General features: G+C 42.5%; 1 protein-coding gene across 1 annotated transcript in view; it reads right to left on the bottom strand.

Annotated features, from left to right (window-relative positions):
* Window positions 1-4004, bottom strand: part of SPMAP2 (sperm microtubule associated protein 2) — a 51811-nt gene extending 47807 nt beyond the window's left edge. Inside the window, exon 1 of the mRNA XM_072126560.1 lies at window positions 3839-4004. The gene's annotated coding sequence lies outside the window, so the exon portion shown is untranslated. The remainder of the gene's footprint in view (window positions 1-3838) is intronic.
* Between the last annotated feature and the right edge of the window lie 1996 nt (window positions 4005-6000).

A 6000-nucleotide genomic window follows, 5' to 3' on the forward strand; every position in this document is an offset into this window, starting at 1 on the left:
ATCATTTCTGTCCAGGTCTGTTTCATTAGTTTTATTTTTTCAAATTCTGTTGTAGCACGGTTGAAAAGAAATGTCTGCCTTTTATTTGTTCATTTTCATAGATATTTAATTTATTTTTATTTTTGACAGATTCAAGTTATTTCTGTGACCATTGTGGGCTTTTCTTTCATTAAATGAGGGGTATCAACAATTTTGTCCACGTGTGTAGCTTGGAAGATTCCAGAAGACAATGACAGGGGTGCCCAGCTCTCAGATAATAAAAAAACAAAGGGGCTAACTTTAGGATCAAGGGACTTTATTTAAGAAGTTCTTTTCAACACCAAAGCAGCATATTCTTCAGGTCAAAAAAACACATCTGGCTGTGAGTAAGATCCTTAGTCCAAATACAGTCCCATGCTTAATATAGTATCTTATCCGTACTTCCTAGAGGAACCATTTAATATTCTCAGCCATGTACTGGGAAGCTGCAAAACAAAATCTAGTTGCTTTAACTTTGACAAAACGCTTTCGATTTGCCGAACAAAAACTGTCCCGATGAAACACAGTAGGGGCCCAAGTTTCAAATCGCCTTTTGCAAAGCAGCATCCCATTCCAGAACATTTATAGAGGCCTATTAGAAAACCATAATTCATTATAAATATCAAAATATGTATATTTTGTTATGCTTATAACTTACAATAAAAGCTGTATGATGGTTGAATTGAGGGAGTTATGACCTCAAACTTCACCTTTTTTTTTTTACCCAGCTGTATTTGGGTCCTGAGCTTGGGGCACACAGCACTAGTTTAGAAGAGCGGGACACCATCCAAAAGCTGCAGCTGTCCGCAAATAGGTGTTCCTGGATTGCATAAGGAAAACCCTGCCTCTTATAGCTTGTAGGGCAGCTCCCTTGACATCAAGCATGACCTTCAGGAAGCCTAATGACATGATGTGGCATTTAGACCAAACCAGCATATCTATTCCAGAACTGTTTTGACCTGTTTGGGTATCTTCAGTACAGCGTAGGGATCTGGTTTGGCTTTTAACTTAGCCGGGAAGTAACACTTCTCCTGTTGAAACAGTGCTGTCTACAGTTGGGAATCTGTTCCTTCTGGAATAGATATACTGGTTTGGTATTAATCCTGCATCATGTCATTATGCTTCCTGAAAGTCATGCTTTTCGGTAAGGGAGCTACCCTACTTTGTAGCTTAAAGAGGCAGGGTTTTCCTTATGTCATCCAGGAAAACCTATTTTCACATCCCCCACCGGGGCCTAGCCTTTCTTTGGTGGTTGTAGACAGATGGGGCCAAGAAAGCGGAGTGATGTGCCTTGGGCCTGCTATGGTCACGGTGCTTGGTATTGGCACTTGAGGACGAGCATACAGCCTGGTCAGGTGGTGTGTTCAAGAAAAGTAGAGGAAGAGGCTGAAGCATTGGTTTCTCCCTGGGGCAGCCCCTGAGGTGTATACGGGAATCTCTGGGTTATGAAGGAAGCAGCCTGATCCAGGGATCACACGGAGGCATGTTATGCGAATCAACTCATGGTTCTTTATTTGAACTGGAACAGCAGGCAACGGCCTAACATCAACAGCGGGTTCAGCAGGCTGGAAAGCTGGTAGGAGATAGGTGGTCTGCAGGAAGGGTTACTCACAGCTTCATAGTAGCTTCAGGCTGGGCTGGTAGATGGAGCCGAGTCCGCACAGTGGACCTCTGCTCTGGGGCTTAATCCTGCAGGCAGTGGCCTGACTTATACTCCCGTGGTTAGGTGACAGCACTCTCAAATCATCTTCCAGCTTGCTTTACAATAGTATAAAGAATATCATCGGTTAATAACATTTCACATGTTAACTCTTGCCTTACCAGGCAGTGACTTTCAGCTGCAACACAGAGTTAACCGGGGCAGTAGCTTCTGAGTTGTGCAGGCTCACCAGATAGCTCCTGACAAGCCTAGCCTATGCATTGGCAGGGGTGTTGCACATATTTCCCAGAATACCCTAGTGGAGCGTCGATGGCTATAAGTCTCCACACATCTACGAGACAATTGGTGGTCTATGTAAGGAGGACTTTCCAACCCTGTTGAATCTGGGACATTCATGGCAGAGGTTAAAAGATCTTGGTCTGTGCCAAGTTTCTAGGCTGGATGTATATAAAAGATGCAAAGGACTTCCATATGGTAGAATTGAGGTTGTTTTTCAGTTTATTTTGTATTTTTATTGCTCGGTTTTGGATATATAATACAGTATATACAAAATGCCTAAGAATGCAATGTACTTTTAAACCATTAGGTGACAGCAGTCTATAGGTTATGGTGCAGAAGAATAAAGAATGAGAACAGCGATTTACTGTTTGTTTAGGGTGTGAGCAGTTTGCTGTGTAATGGTCAGCTAAATAAAGCTTTATACACCCAATGCCGTAAAGGCAGAACTACAGGGCATTTGCATAAATATAGTCATATTTGCAAGATATTAACTCTTTATTATAATCTAATCTCCCAACTGTAATCAGGCGCTTTAAAAAAATGATTAAAATTCTACCGTAAATATAAGACCAAACTCAATCATACCCAATGACTGTACATAACAAAACCTGAGCAAGTCTGAATGAGATTACAAAAAGAGGTTTGTGTTTCTCAACCCAGAAACTTTAATTGTTGTTCTTTAATAGTTGAAGTTTGGTATTTTCCTTCATCTTTAAAGAAATTCTAATAGAAGTGACTGGCGCTTTAATACATTATTTATATATAATCATAATAAATTAAATTCACTAACCATAAAAAGCAATTTCCTTACAGATAAAGGCTCTTGGGCCTTAGTGGAAGAGTTCAGCTAGTGCAGTAGTTCCCCCTTTATACATTGTATAAATATTCTATGAATAAGGTCTAATAATACATTGTAGTGGAAAATACCTCTGTAAGAAACAGCCATATGTACTAATGATTAGAAGGCTGCTGTACCCGATTTGTAGATCAGGAAGGGAAATGAAACTATGTTTAGAGTCTGTGAACAAAATCTATCATCAAAGTCAATCAGGATAAAACAGGGGCACTTACACATAGATCCAGGCACTGTGACTGAGGTAATCTTATATTTGTTATCCATGGCCTCCTTTCTTCTAAAATCAACTTCTACAATTATGATAATGAGCACAAGGGGAACTCGGGGGGTTTTCCAAAGCCCCTCAGTCATGGCTTTTCACTGATTGTTATAATGAGGTCTCCCCTCCCCAATGTGACCAGTGTGGCATGATCCAACCAACAATATCTGCGGAATCCAGAGAAGGGAGTGTAGGGATGTTATCAATGCAAGTTTGTGTGCAGTGTTGGGAGAGTAGAAAGTGTATTGTCATGCATAAGGGTTGTTGACCCTCCACAGATCATATATTGAGAATTTACACACAAGCTTACAAAAACCTATAGCAAGGGAATTCCCAGCCCAGGGGAATTAGACTGGGAGAAACATTAAATCTATCCATGCGCTCAGCTAAAGGGGTGCTGAAATCTGCCCCAGCAATTAACATTTCACCACCACCTAAGGACAGTTTCATTAGTAAGGAAGAGAGAAAAGGAAGTTAGTGTGAATAAGGGGCATATACTGGATAGAGTAGAATAAGAGAAACAGAAATGTCATTAATAAGTTTAAAAAAATATTCAGAGGGGTCAGCTCCAACATGAAAGATCCTGAAAGGGCAATGTCAGGACATTTAAATAGCTACTCCTGCACGTTTAGAGGGGGAATTATCTATAGACGGATCGAAATCAGAAATACCCCAAGATTGTAACACACATAGAAGCACAGCCATTGGGCCTCCCAGCTTGAACCTGTGGGGATCACACTTTGCACTTTGGTGCAAATCAACTCACAGTTCTTTATTGGAACTTCATCAGCAGGCAACTTAGTGCAGTCCAGCTTCAGGTTGGGCTTGTACAGATGAAGATAAACACTAACTTCTGCAGCACAGGCATGTGCTGCACTCTGACTTCATCTCACCGAAGAATGGACTTGTCTGACTGAAGACTCTCTGGGAGTCTGGACCATATGCTCCCACAAGGAGTTTTATCAACTCCCCCTTATGAGGTGGCAGGCACTTGTCCAACCAGCACACTCCTTCCTTCACAGTAATTACAGAGCATAAAATTGGATAGTACTCTTAACCTTTCACGCAGCGGCTTAAAGCTGCAGTTAATAAGTTTACCATGTTAGAGCCCATGGATGAGTTGCACAGACTCACCAGACAGTCCTGACAAGGAGAGGGGCACTTTACCTTGTCTTTAACACCTACCTAACATATGCATCGGCAGATGGTCAGCTGGGGGAGTTGCCTGGGGCCAATTAGGGAGATCTGGAGAAAAGAGATCAAGAGTCTCACAGAAAGCTGGCATTTACTCAGGGAAATGTAGTGAAGCTGATCTGTCATGATTTTATTCTGCTGTGAGCAGGAACAGGAAGTCCCAGCAGTAAGAAATTCAATTTCCTGCTGCAATTTTATCCAGGACAAGTCTTTGTAGAGCTGGATGTTAACACCCAAAGAGTCCGTTGTTTTATGAAGTCTGGCCCTCTTCATAATTTCTTCTTTGAAGACGAAATCGGTCACACAGCCAATGACATCTCTGGTTGGGCCACTCCTTTTGAGAAGCAGAGCAAGGTGGGCTCTTTCCAGCTGGATAGGGGTACATGGAGGTCAGTCCAGGAGAATGTTAAATAGTTGCTGAAGTAGCCCTTGACATCCTCCTCACCAGGCTGTTCTGGTATACCACGGACTCTGATGTTGTGTCTATGCCCCAAGTCCTCTGATCCTCTCTGCGGGTAGTTGAACATCTTTGTTGGCATCTTTCACTTCAGCAATAAGATCAGGAAAGTTCTGAGGTGTAATGACAAAGGTGGGTGTAGAACAGCCAAGAATAATAATTTTTGAGCCAATGCACAAATATCAACATGAAAGCAACACAAGAAAAAGAGAGTGCATTCAAAGGCTAACACAAGAAAAAAAGAGTGCATTCAAAGACTAACACAAGAAAAAAAGATTGCATTCAAAAAGTTCTGAGGTGGCCATAGAACATCCGGGTGCCAGAGAATGAGGAGACAGGGCATGGAAGGGATTCCTGGCTTGGGGCAAAATAAGGATGGAGTGGGGGATGATATGCTCCCCTGTATCTAGCTTTGTAGCATTGGTGAGGAGGGATGGTGGAGTGGTGCCATCCATGCAGAGAACATCAAAATGGCAGAAGGCTAGGAGAGTGAGAGTGAGCCTGAAAGACTGAAGGAGAATACTATGTGACTTCCTGAAGTTTCCCCAGGATGGGGGTTAATCTGGTGAGCATCTGGAGGGTTCGCTGAAGGTTGCTGTCGTACCTCTGTAGCAGTGGAGCATCTGGTGGTAGGCCCCAAAAGATAGGACAGGTCCCAGGAGGCGTCCACTGGTGACAGGGAGCTCCCTGTAACCAGGAGAGAGGTGATTGCAAACTCCTTATAGGATGAGACAAGAGGAGCGGACACCAGCTTGGTTGCAGCATTTGGCACTTTAGGCTGATGGCAGCAAAAGAAATCCACTGGAGGAGCCAAGGGGTAGTTCTTTCTTAGCTCTGTAAATAGTGGGCACTGGGGTCCCTCCATTTACCTATGTGAGCTAGTCAGGTACACTAATGGATGAAGCGTAACATTTTTATTTTTGTATTCCTATTATAGGGTTTATTTTTTGCAGGATGAGTTGTACTTTTATTGGCATCATGATGGGGTAACCCTTACTACACAGAGCTGAACTGCATAGTGCATGGTGTGGCTCAGTAAATCAAAACACAGCAAAGACTAAGTCGCAGTTCACACACAGGAAACACAAACAGGAATTGAGCTAATCTGCCAACTGGACATTGTGTAATGAGTACGCCAGAGGTTACTTCACCCCATCTATGTAAGGAAAACACACAGGACCGATGTGCAGAAATTGAGAGTATTAGCACCCGCAGTCACAATTTTTTTTTATATATTACAATTTTTTTAAATGGTTTGGGGTGGTTTGTTATTAGAT

Source organism: Engystomops pustulosus, chromosome 1 (assembly GCF_040894005.1).
Source record: "Engystomops pustulosus chromosome 1, aEngPut4.maternal, whole genome shotgun sequence".
NCBI lineage: Eukaryota > Metazoa > Chordata > Amphibia > Anura > Leptodactylidae > Engystomops > Engystomops pustulosus.